The sequence below is a fragment of the Melospiza georgiana genome, chromosome Z, assembly GCF_028018845.1.
Source record: "Melospiza georgiana isolate bMelGeo1 chromosome Z, bMelGeo1.pri, whole genome shotgun sequence".
In the NCBI taxonomy this organism is placed as follows: Eukaryota; Metazoa; Chordata; class Aves; order Passeriformes; family Passerellidae; genus Melospiza; species Melospiza georgiana.
The window spans coordinates 68,091,070-68,104,476 of record NC_080465.1 but is presented as its reverse complement, the minus strand read 5'-3'; the positions used below and the strand labels follow the sequence as shown (position 1 = coordinate 68,104,476).

At 36.8% G+C, this 13,407-nt stretch overlaps 1 long non-coding RNA gene across 3 annotated transcripts in view; it reads right to left on the bottom strand.

The window, feature by feature from the left end:
• LOC131096014 (uncharacterized) overlaps positions 1-13,407 on the bottom strand; it is a 104,517-nt gene that overhangs the window by 55,939 nt on the left and 35,171 nt on the right. For all 3 annotated transcript variants that reach the window (XR_009115939.1, XR_009115938.1, XR_009115940.1), the window contains exon 2: positions 8,386-8,482. This is a non-coding gene — a long non-coding RNA (uncharacterized LOC131096014). The remainder of the gene's footprint in view (positions 1-8,385; positions 8,483-13,407) is intronic.

Genomic DNA, 13,407 nt, shown 5'->3' with positions numbered 1-13,407 from the left:
ATAAAATACTATTATTAAAATTTTATTTTATTTCTTGTTTATTTACAACACATGAGATATCTGCTATATGCCTAACTATATAGGTAGCTTGATAAAGTAATATTGTAAACTGCTTAATTTGGCTGATATGGCTCAACATGGACAGCCAGGTTTCAATTCCAAAGATTTCTGTTTGCCTTGCATCTGAAAATCAGGAGACTGTATCCTCTTACTATGTTATTACATCTGGTTGTCCTTATACTTGCAGCAGTTTGTTCAGTTTTGTTATGGAAATTTCAGTCTGATTCATCCAGATTTCCACTGATTTCATGGATCTGCCAGTGAGAGGGAAGGTTGCTCTCCAGAAGTAGGTGATAAAGTCCTTAAAGTCGTCCACTTGAAAGGGAAAAAATGTCCCTCTGGCTGCTGCCAGTGGGTCCACTTTGCAGGAAGCATGAATTCTTAAAAAAAATAAAAGTCTTTTCCTTCAGTAGAATTCTAGGGTATAAAAAGGAAGGAATAATCTAGATGAAGCTTGAACTTCATCTTGTGATTCTCTAATATTAAGTACCTTCCCTGCTGAAAGATTCCTACATGGGAGATTAACCATTTTGGTAATTTCTAAAATTTTGTGGAAATAGTGGAATTATTCAAATACAATATAATTAATTATTTTTCTAAACAAGATTTTAGTAGTGCTCAACTTTTATAATACCACCATCATCACCTTCCCATAGAAACGAGAATGCAAAAAGTTATTTTCTTTCTCAAAGGAGGGTATTCTCACACCATTCTTAAGGAACATGATGCTGTCCTCATTACTTGTTAAAGAGCATTTCCAGTGGAAAACTTGGTTACATCTGATCAACATGATGCATCATAAATAAAATATCTCCACAATATAAGAGAGGAAATATTACCTCTAAGAATTTGTCCAGGCCTTTCTGGTAGCTGCCAAAATTAATTCATGCAGCTTTGTTTGTATCTCCCTATTTTGCTTAAAAAGATGTTTTACACATTTTTTGTTGTTACAATCATTTTGTTCCAATTGTTTCTTGTGTAGTCCGGTTATCTTTCATATATGGAAATAGCAGTTGTTTATGGTTTTCATGGCACTTTTTTTTGTGGGGTACTTTCTATAAAAGCTGACAGATACAGTCTGGGAATATGCATATGGGGGCTCAGAATTGTCCAGGCATCACTCAAACTACCAAACTGTCAGTGAGTTCTGCACACACACCCCTACCAATGTTCTGTGTGCTGTCTTTCGCAAATCAAACCTTATCAGGCAATAGTTTCACAATAACTATAAATGATATTTTAAAGAATCTAAACGACTTTGTCATGTCATGCATACTATTATGCTAGCTTCTGTCTTGCTATGTGTGTGGTTGGCACAGAAATCACCACACTGAACAGGCAGTCTATGCAACATCTTCCTCTGCAGAAGACAGGAGTTCCTTCCTGTTGGCTGCCCACCATGAGCCCTCACCAAGAGGCAACCATCAACATGACCCGAGTCAGTCACCCTAGTGTCTCCCTGAGAAGACATAGGATGAAGGATATCCTGTAAACCACTTGTTTTACAGAACTTTAATGTGAGTTACCTAAGAATCCCTTCAAGATCTCACTCTAGACGCTTTTCCTATGTAGGAGAAATAAGATCGAAGTCAAGTGTTATGGATAGATCTTGCAGGAGTAGGTTTCATTGAAAGAGATTCAAAGGTCAACTCACACTCAAAAGTGAAACTTTTAACTTACACAGTCTTTTGCAATGGTGCTGTTTCACACAAATACACTGTTCAGGATGACAAATCTGCAAGTATAGGAAGTCTAAACTCCTGGGAGCAATGTCAACAGGGTGCTTTTCATCCATTAGATACTTATGAAGCTGACAGAAATCAGCTGTGGAAGATTTCTGAAGAAAGCATGGTTATGAGTCATCACATCCCAGCTGACAATTTTGAAAATAAACTAGAGATGAGGAAAACAGACCTAAAAGTAACCTATTCATACCTTGCCTTTCCATACACATCTCCAGGACAAGCCCACAAGGCAGGGAGAGCAATTGTCTTCGTAGGTATGAAGTTCTGAAGAGTTTCCTTGAAGACTGTCAGGTGCAGAAATATATGAGCTTCCCATGGTAGCAAGAGGGTAAGATTGGAGAGAAGGTGTTTTGAGATTTGTTGGTTTTTTTCCCATTGTTGTACTCTGACTGGATTGATAAATGAAACAAATTTCCCCAACTAACTGTATATGGCTATGGTGAAGCATCATCCCAAATATCTTTGCAAATTGTCTTCCATTATCTTTGATGTACTTATATCAAAGACACATTTGATATATTTTGTTATTTAATAAATAATGAATACTTTTTATCTAAAATAATTATTTCTAAATCAATATCCCTATTTGGTTATATAAGTAACATAAGATTTTCTCTTGCTGGACTAATAATACTTTGAAATGAGACTTTTAATGCTCATGGCTGTGAATGATAATTTCCACATCATGAGTGTTTAGTAATTATTTAAAATTTTCTATAAGTGATTTTCTCCAATAAAGTACTTTCTAAGACTATTCATACACAGAGGAGCAGAGTCAACTACAGCAAATCACTCAAAGATATGAACAGACGTTTCTTGACATTGATGCAAGGTGTTCACCAGCCTCTAATGCAGAAGGGAAGCAATAGCTATAGGCATTCAAAGTCATCTCTGAAGCTTTCAACAGATTTCAAACAGGAAAATAAACCTATTTAGGGTTGGTTTTGGCTTATTCATCAGGTAGAATGTGTACTTGGACTGACTTACTTGCTCTGAGTTGCTGTTAGTTTTGGGTGGCTCACCACTGCAGTTGCTTTCATCCTACCTTATGTTGCTGGAGATGGTGAGTGGAAGTATTGTTCCCGTTTCAGCTGTTCAAATCTGATTTTTCTTTATATATGTACAAATATTTATCCAGAACCACATATTTTCACATGTTGATGTTGTAATCAAATACAGGCATTTTCTCTCTTATGGAAATTTTAAAAAAAATCCTAATTTACTTTTACCAAAAAGAAAAATACTATTTTTATACAAGTATATGCTAAGATTTTTCTAGAAGTCAGAGAAGACATTTTAAGTCAAAAAATGTGTCTGTTTCCCTGTTCTTCCCCTGTGCTGATGCATAAACTGCAGCCTAATATTGGCCTGTATTTAAACTGGGCCTTTGACACTTTTATACTGATTTTTCAGAAGTCCAGATTGATGGTGGCTGAGCTGTAAAGAAAAAACTGTGGTGCAATGATACTCAGTGGATTTGGAATGAATCCAAATTAAACATCTATCAATTATTTTCTTACAGCTTTAGCTTTGTACCATATCTTGAATAGACTATATAATCAATGAAAATATTTAATTAAAATATTTTACTCCAGAGAATGAGCTAAAACTGAAAAGACCATCACTGAAAATAAGAACCAACCTTGCAATCTTCAGACAGAGCTCTCCAAGGGTATTCTTGTTGCCCTATGCCTTTAAATATGCCATGTTCTGTCCCCTACTTTTATTTAAATAAATACATATGTGCATATGTTTGCATACTTTTATAGCACTCCCACCATTGTAAAGGGATTTATATATAGCATCTAAAGGTAAAACCCCTAAAACACCATGAGCTTTAGAATGTTGATTTATGGAAAGAAAATACACTCAGATGTGATTTAAGAAACAAAAGAACTCCTTCATTTTCTTTCTGTCTTGTGGTCATTTTATGATGGTACTCTATTTCCTAATCCTCTGCTTTATGCCCAATACAGGTTGCTGTATCTCTAGGGTGGGTCTGGGAGAGTAGGACGCCTTGGCATTCTGGCATGTCCTTTTTTTCCGAAGCCTCATTCCCATGGCATCCAGGGTGCCGTACAATCTGGGGTTTTCTGCTTGGCTAGCTTGGCTTTTTTGTTAGTCCAGGCAAGGAGCTTTCTTATCCTTCCATGTCCTTGGAGAGGTGGAAGCAGCAATCCTTTGGCATCTTTTTCAAAGTGAACTGGACTGTTTGGTTTTGGTGTAAGATTAAAGAGGATTACTGGCAGGAGAGGGGTTCAGTTGAACTGGCAGGAAAGGCAAGGGGCTGCTCTTTTTTGGCTCCACACCTCAGAGAAAGCCCAGCCACTGAGAGAAAGCACACCAAGCCCACCTGCTTCCTCTGCTGTGAAGAGGGGAACGACACCAGAGTCACCAGGTTCACATCTGTTTGCCTGAACTGCTATTGGAATCTCATATTTGTTTTTTGTTTGGTTTTTCTCCCTGAATGCCCATGCCATTTTCTACCCACTATGTGTCCAGCTGCTGTTTTTTTTCTTTCCCTGGCATTTTTGGGTTTTGTTCCAGGGTCAGGGTGGGGGGGGAGTTAAGGTCTGACATTTCAATATCTAGCATTTCTTTACCTTTTTCCTGTACCATGTGGGCAAACTGTCAATAAACAGCTGTTTATTTGGGTTTTTTTTCACTTTCATTTGTTTCCTGTTCACTGGTATTCGTTTCCTGTTGGCAGAAAGGGATTGTTTGAATCATTTTAGAGGGAACACTTATTCTAGGGTATTTTCTCCTAAACTTGTCTCTAAACTGAGACATGTCTCCATTGTGCAAAGAAGAATTCTTTTCTGTTATATAAAGCCTTGTTTCTCAGTATGATTTTCCCTTCACAGCAGCCAACAAATACCCTCTTTGTAAATAAAATTTTCATAGGATTACGATTCTTGTAGAACTGCAGGGCTACCAAGCCCACCCCAGCTCCAGATGCAGAGCCCAGCAGCCCACCTACCCTAAATTCCACTCATGCATATCTTGGAGGCAAAATATATGTAATATGTCTCCAAGCACTGCCCATGTACAGGAAAGTGTCTGACCACAGTTATTGGTTACTCTGTTGGCTCAAATGAATGCAGCTTATGCTACAGCTTTGAAGGTCCTACCATCAACCTCTGCTGACTAAATAACTAAGAAAAACACTATGTGACAATATCGTAATGGTTTCAAGGGAAGCTTTCATTCTTACTCTGCTAAACTTTCAAAAACTCAAATGCACAATTCTCTTCTAGGAAACTTTAAGACAGAACTCACAAACTGACAGTTTTCCAAGACTCTAATGCAAGAGGGGGTTGTCTTTTTATTTTTGCCATATATGCTGCACTGCCTTACGCACTTTTTCTGTAAAATGGTGACAAAACAACTAAGATGTAGACCCTGGAAGAAGAGGAAGACTATCACTTTTTGTGCTGATCAGTTAATTAAAACTGAAGAGCATCTATGATACAAACAGTAGGTAAAGAGATGTTTGGATTTGCTGCTGACATTTATTTTGCCACTAGCTCTCCTCCCAGTTACTGAAATATTGCCCTTTCTGAGTAGGGTAGCTCATGTTATGACACAATTTAACAAAACAAAAATCAAAAGGCCTCCCCTCTCCCTCCTCCTCCTCAAAAAAAAAAAAAAAAAAAAAAAAAAAAAAAAAAAAAGCCAAAAACCTCAAAGCATAAAATCATCAAGTGATGGGTCATAGTGGGGGTTGTGGCAGGAGAGTGGAAGATGCTGTTGACAGAGCTTTGCTCAGGACCCTTACTTCTCAGGAAAAAAAAGAAAAGTAAAAATAGAAGTCACCTTATTTGGAGCATGTTCAACTCTCCAAACATATCAAATTGACCACCAGGCTCTGGCCTATCAGACATAAAGTTAGAGGAGATGCCAAAACAAAGGAGTTACATAAATAAAGCTGGCCTGGATGCTGCCAGCCTAAATTCTACCTAAATCCTTCTGCCTGCCCTTATAATTGGCTGCCTCTATTTCTTATCTCTACAGAGAAAGTCAGAACTATTCCCCTTCACCAGGAATGGACAGTTTCTAGATGAGGACACTCAGTCTTGCTCAACTTGCAAAGTTGATTTGCCTCATTGCCTTATTCATGATTGCCACATTCATGAATCTCACAAATTCAAGATTCATGAGGCCATACAGGCAAAAAGTAGAGCAGCTAATTCTGCTGCTGTACAAGTTTTATGATTTCTAAAAAGTAAAAAAACCCTGTTTCTATTATACAAAAATGATCTATTTTTTCAGAATATGAAATATGTACAGACACCACATCAACTACACCCACCTTACTGATCCAAGTCAGCTGAACTGAACATAAAATTTGTCCCATCCAAATCCTTTTCCAGGGGGAAGGCACCTTGATGCTATTGGCTAGCTTGGTGAGTCTTTGCAGTATCCTTAAAAACTGGGATGTACCTACACTGGAATTTACACTGAAATCTCAAAGCTTTCCTGAAGAAATGGTTGCATAGAATAGCAAGGTAATTTGTTTTCCTGTGTTCAGCTTAAATCAGGTTCTTAAATTAATTATTAAGAATACCTTCAGTTAAGGTATTTTCTGCTTTCCAGGAGTCTTAATTGTTATGGAATACTGTTTTTCACCTTCTTCTAGATAAGCTACCTTTTCTGTTGTCTTTAGTCCCTTTTTACTGGGGAAGACCAGTGCCTGAGATACGTATATCTAAAATAAGACTGAGGTGAGCAACAACAGCAAACTCAGTCTGAGATCTTATGGATGGCTTCGCAGATAGGAGGTAGCACTAAAATCCTGAAGAGATTAAGCATTTTGTTGAACTCCATATTAATAAAATATTTCTTAAACTAGATATTACTTGTATTATAGAATAATGTATGTTTTAATGAAGACCTTCAACAGCATAAGCATTCCATTCTTCTAGAATTAGGGACCACTAGAAATTACAGAGGCATTTGCATATATACCAATCTGAATACATACACAATTTTGTGCATACTTTCTCTTAAAGAGAACTGTATATATATAAATATATGTATTGTTACATATTTTAACTTGAGAACAGATATGCAATTGAGAGAGTTATTAGGAAGTGCAGCAACTTTTGTCTTTAAGAAATGTTTAGATACCTATAAATCTTCCTAGTACATAAGATATTATCTTTGAATTAACTTCTGTAAACATGAGTTTTGACAACTGAGAGAAATTACTGACATTGACAGACTTGTGAAAAACATTTTTGTTCACACTTTTCTTAATATCAGTTTCGTCCTTTGTCCTACGTATTTTTGGAGTGAGGTTTTTGATATTAAGAACCTAGATTTTCAACCCCTGTTTACAGACTTCCCACTGAAATCAGGTCACACCTTTGGAGTAAATGGAATTTCTGAACATGAAGCATATTGTTTGCAATGGGTTTAGCATTTTAATTTGTTTTCTGATAGTAACTTGAACACCCTGATTTTTTGGGGGGTGCAGGTTTTTCAGGTTGCATAATGCCAGTAATGTTGGCAAGTTACTCCTCCTCCCAGCAAAGGTGTCAGAAGCACAATGTACATATAGCATAATTAAATAATTGAACATAATTAAACAATAATTAAACATAATTAAACATAATTAAAATGGTACCAATTTTGTCTTGCTGAAATTATTAGGAGAGGCAGTATTTTATTTTACACTACAGAGATCTTAACAAAAGTGTTTATTATTTGCTCTTTTCAACACAAACTATTTTTTAAATCCTCACAAGAGAGAAACAATTAATGAAAGACATTCCATAATAATTGATATCTTTCTAAGGCCAGACTACTATCCATAATGAAAATGCCATACATAACTTATGTAAGCTTGATGAAACAGAATGAGACAGATGTACCTCCTGGTATAGACCAGGGCATATTTTCTGCTGCTTTCTAGCTAATGCCATTTAAAGAAAACATTTCAAAAAAATAATTCCATAGCAAGAAAATTCATTTTCATGCATATCACTTGGCAAGTGGTACTTGTCTTATTTATGTGTGTAATCCTAATGTGACTGATTTTTGACATCATTTTATGTCAGGTGCACTCCGACAGAAAAGAATTGTAACCAAAACCTGTTCTGGTGAAGAGTTAAAGAAAGAAGAATTTGTGAATTTTCTAGCAGAAGGCTTAGTAGTAATACACTACATAATTTTACTGCCCATGCTATCATTTTAAATTGTCTGGTTTTCTCATAGTGAAATTTCTGAGGTTTTAAAGGCTCTACAAACTAACCAAAAGCAACACCACTCCTGTGCTTGCCATTATGCTGAGTATTTTAGGTAAATAACTAGTTACTTAACCTCCAAGAAGGTACTTCATTATGGCAGAAGTCTGGCCTATCATTGTTAGTAAAACCTGGATTTAGAAATTACCTAGAAAAACTTTTGGCTTCACCAACAAAATATCCCTCAGAAGAGACTGATGTCCTCAGGTTTACCCTTTCTGACTGTTTGCTTTGGCCCCAGGCATCGGGAATGTTTTCAGCAGTTGACATTGTCAATGCACAGACAGTTAGACATACATCACTTCAGATTTCTTGCCTTTCAACAGTATTACCTCAGTTTGGTAGAGATCTCATGCTGGTCGAATTCCAGGAATAATTTCAAAGACATCTTAGCCATTCTCCTCAGGAAGATGGGTCAGTAGCCACACTCTGAAACACAGAATTTTTAAGAACATTAGAAAAATGTTTGCTATCCTGCTTAGTCATTTTTTAAAATTTAAATCAAACTTTAAATTACAAAAGCTCCCTTCTTTGATTCTATGTGCAATACACTGATGCAGACAAAATCTCCCTTCTTTGATTCTATGTGCAATACACTGATGCAGATGTGGTGCTCCTCTACCAAGACATGAATCACGAATTTTAGAGGTAGAATGACGCACAAATACTTACACAAAGATGTTTCTGGTATTTTGCTTTGACATTCTTATCTTAATAAATTCATTTGTATTAGAGTAAAAGGGCAAATGAAATAGAAACATGCAGTCCCTAAGAAAATGAAAAGCACTTGAAAAGTCCTAGTTTTAATGCGAGTTCTGATAATATCTTGTACTTTACCCACAAATAAACTCTACCTCTGTGTACAACTCTATTGATGTGAAAAGGGAATAAAACCATAATTTACAGTTTGCCAAAGTGACTGTGAGGATTTTTACTCAAAGCAGCTATTCTGTTTTAAGGCATTACATGATAGGTATTACTATTAGTGGAGGTTCATGCAGTAAATCTCTTTTAGAAAAATATTTGCTAGACAAAAATATCAGCCTAGAGAATGACCAATACAGAAGATAATTTTGCAGGAGTGAGCAGTATCTGTTTAACTTAGGGTTTTTTGTTTTTTTTTTTTTGTACTTAGCTTGCTACCATTTTACCACCTGAAGTTCCAAACTATTTGAATCTAACCAAAAAGACCAGACTAAACTCTTTTTCAAGGGCAAAAATACAAGCAACCTGGACTGAACCTGTCCCATTTTGCCTCAAATACAACTTGAGCTTGGCTCTCCTGTGTTGTTTCCATAGCCCAAGAATAGGTGATGAGTTGCAGGCTGTTTCAGGCCAATATCTTGTCTCATTGCCTCCTCAGCAGAAAGCATCACATATAGGTTGATGGCTGACTCTCACTTTCTGGCAGCCAGGAGAGAGCAGGTTGTGCCAAACAGTATTTAGATGCTTAGGGAGGATGGAGCTAAAGATCTGCACAAGTCTTACCTGTCTTTAGCACTAGGCCAAATATATCATCAATCTTGCAAGCAGCCCTTGAGGAACTGGGGAAAAGACATGGAGGTTTTGATTAAGGAGTGTGGGAACAGAACTTCCAGTAGCAAGTCCATCGGATGGCACCAAAACTCCAGATTTAGCTGTGTGCATCCCATGCACATAAAGCAGCATTGCTTCAAGACATACTCCAAAGCAGATCAGATAAATAAAAGAAGAAAGGAGACTACTGGAATATTAGCTGCATGCTGTGGCCAAGTGTTGAATATTGGAAAGCATACCACAGAGATGTAAGCATACAAGGAAATTTAGAGTTATGAAGTACTATTTTTAGAGTGCACATTAACCTAAATGATATGAGAGAGCACATATTTTCCATCATTTTTTAGGTAAAATTATAAGAACATTAATATTACATATGAGTATTGCCTTAACATAATAATTGTGTGCTTTGCATGTCTGGGTAAAAAATACACTTCTGATAGAAGTGAATAATTTTATGCCTGTGGTTAGCACAAGTTGTTATTCTGAAGCTGTAACAAAGTTCAGACAGTCAAAAGAGAAATGGAAAGACATAATTTATAATTTAAATGCAGTGCCATTCATAACCTCAAGATATTCAATGAAACTGTGAAAAATATCTTTTTTCAAATTTCAAAGATATGTAAACATATTATAGGTAAGGATATTCACTGCTTCTATCCTCCAGATACTGTCATTCTCTGAAGTGAATACATTTTGCATTTTAAAATATGTAATGACATGAAATACAACAGCACATTTTGCAGAAAACATTTCTCAGAAGTGCTTTGCTAATCATGTTAGAAACATACTAGTTGCTGGGTTTTGTTTCTTTTCTTTAAAAAGTTAATCATATCCAAAGGCTGCATTATGTAGTTAGGTGCTGCTAATCATTCACCTTATCAATTTGACTATGTCAAATGAAAGGTTCTTATCATTTAGCAGTCTTTCAGGTTGTGTCAGGCTGCAATGCCAGATGTGTTTGCAGAACAACCTTAAGAATAATGTACTGTACATCCCTGATGTAGCTGTTTCATGAGGTCACCTCCCTCATTTGTGTTCATTGGTATGACTAATGCATGTAGAGGTAGGCATGTGCATTCAGCCCTGAGCCAGCAAACATTAGCACAGCAGCAGGGAAGTGAATCTATGCAGAAGCCCCCTGTATTCAGTATGGGGATACAGAAACCTGCCACGATTGGAAAAAAGGTGTTTACAGGACAGGGACCTTTGAAAGAAATTAAAACACAAAGCAGTTTAACTCTGCTTTCATAACAACCCATTAAACATACACACAAAAATGTGTTTACTTCATTTCCTAGTAATGTAATTTCAAATAGTATCAAAAGACCTTATGTTGGGAGAAAGAAGGACCATTCAACAGAATTATGTCTAACTCACTTTTTAAAAGAAGAAACACAGGATAAATCACTAACATGGTATTCTCTTTGTTGTGTTTATCCTCAGATAATTTCTACAACTGTGTCATTCTACATAAATGCAGTCCTCACAAACATGCTCCAGTAGCCTACTCCTGAAAATAAGTTACTATCTCATTGGAGTAACTATTTCTTCAGCAAGAGTTGCAATAGGGTTACACTTGAGTAAGGGCTGTCTATAGTGAAGCAATTTTCTATGTGCGTGAAAATCCTTCCAAGAGGAATTTAACAAGCAAGACCTCAGTGTTGCAGTATTACATTTAATATTATGCATATGAACCATCTAAATACCCTATAGGGGACCCTTGAGTGCATAAACATTTGAAAAATTGAAAGTGACATTTTCTCGATGCACAAGAAGAACAGAATTTTATTTTTGTCAATGTTATTGCTGTTGTAGGTTTCTTCCTTTTTTTCCTTTTTCACTCCAAGTCTTTAGTTCAGTGTATTAAGCCATACAGCCAAGACAACAGGGGTAATTTTTGTTCATTCTTACTGCCAAAAATAAAAAGGTAGGGTGAAAGAGGTGGTGGGGGCAGAGGGAGAGAAAGAGAGAGAAGAAAATTGGGTCCATTCAGTAGATCAACAGATACGTATGGTTAAGTGTAAAATCTACCCTTTTATAAGTTTAAATACGTAAGTATAATGTTAAATGTAGACATGATCATATGTATATATATATCTATACACACACACACACACACACACACATATATATATATATATATATACCACATTAATTCCGTATATGCTAGGTTCCAAAACACTACAATTCTCTCTCATGAAGGAGAAACACAAAGACTTCTTTCGCTTACTAACAGCATTTAAGGAATTGATAATTTTTATACCATGCATATGTGATTCTCCTGCTATATGAACTGAGTGAGGAAAGTTAAGTTTCTAGAGATTTTTCCATGTAGTATGAGAATCAATTTATTGAAAAGTTAAGCTCTTGTAACAACTTTAAACTTCTGAAAACCCAGTGGTCAAGTCAGTATTTTCCCACACATAGTCAGGCTTTATAAACTAAGTGTTTCTAGAACTCCTTGACTAAATATGAGAACAATTTTTAGAACTTGATAAGGGTCACACAAAAAAGGCTTTCTTTCATTAACAATTTTACCTGCAAGCGCCACCTTACAGAGCCTGGTGAGACAGAAATTATAAACAAGCTTGAGCAGCAACTATTCAAAATGCTAGATTGTAATTTTTAAGACTGATTTTTTAAAAAATCAATAAATGTAATATTTTCCAGTCCAAAGGAAACAACTTTCCCATTTCAGTGGAGGCATCAAATGTGCCCTCGCCAGGCTGCTTAGCAATGGTCATTTCATTACCAGAAGGTTGAAGAGAGAGTTACATGACTCATGTTCTCACCTCCTGGGCAAAGGCCCCGTAAGCAACCTCCAGTATGTCAGCACCCTGCTGCAGCTGCAGACTCTGAGCCTCCCTCAGAGCTTATTCTTGCTCTGACAGCAGCCTCAGGCCCTGGCTGAGCAGCCCTTCTCCTGCTCACATCCTGACTGCCTTGCAACAGCCCAGCTCCCAGCAAGCCCCGTTACCCAGGAGATCTGGCTATCACCACACATCTTCTCCCACTCCAAGTCAGAACAGCTCTCGTTGCACTCCATGGCTTGGTGTATCCTTGATTTTGTGTTCTCCTTTTGTGCAGAAGCACCACTCACCCCTCTCACAAGCTTATTAATTATACCCTCCCTCCCTTATCCCCCCGCCCAGGATGTGATTTCAGGCACTCTCCTGAGCTCACCATTTCCAGATGATGCTGACATCACTAACACTAACAGGTGTTAGTGATGCAGCAATTAGTCCATCACCACTATCATAGCGTGCTGTGGACAGTTTCTGTGTGAGGAAATGGCTTCCTGGCCTAAAAGCACTAGACTTTTACAAGCAAAAGAATGCCTTCCAGCAATTTAATTGAGTTATTGATGCTGACTCCTTTTAATTATTTTTGTTCTTCCTCCCAAATTCTGCGTCAAAACATCCCTCTTTTTCATTCCATCTTTCCAAAATGTATTTTCAAGCTGACACTGCAAATACTCTTGCAAGCAATCCCCTCAATCACGTGTGTCGTTTTCTACAGCTTCACTTGCCTGCTTACTCTGAAAACACAAGAAGAAAAAACATCTGAAAAGAAACTCTTAGTAAGAGGATTGATTTTACTTTTTTTTTGCTATAATCTCAATTGTAATATAAACAGCAAAATGACACTAGACATAGATAATTGCTAAAATGAAAAGAACCCAAGCATTAATATATTAATACTTGAAAATCAGGTTTCTACAAGCTCTGTGTTTTTCCGTTTATTTCATCAGGAGAAATAAGTGCTTATCATTTCTGGAAAAATGGGTCACATTGGACAAGAAATCTAAAGCAAGA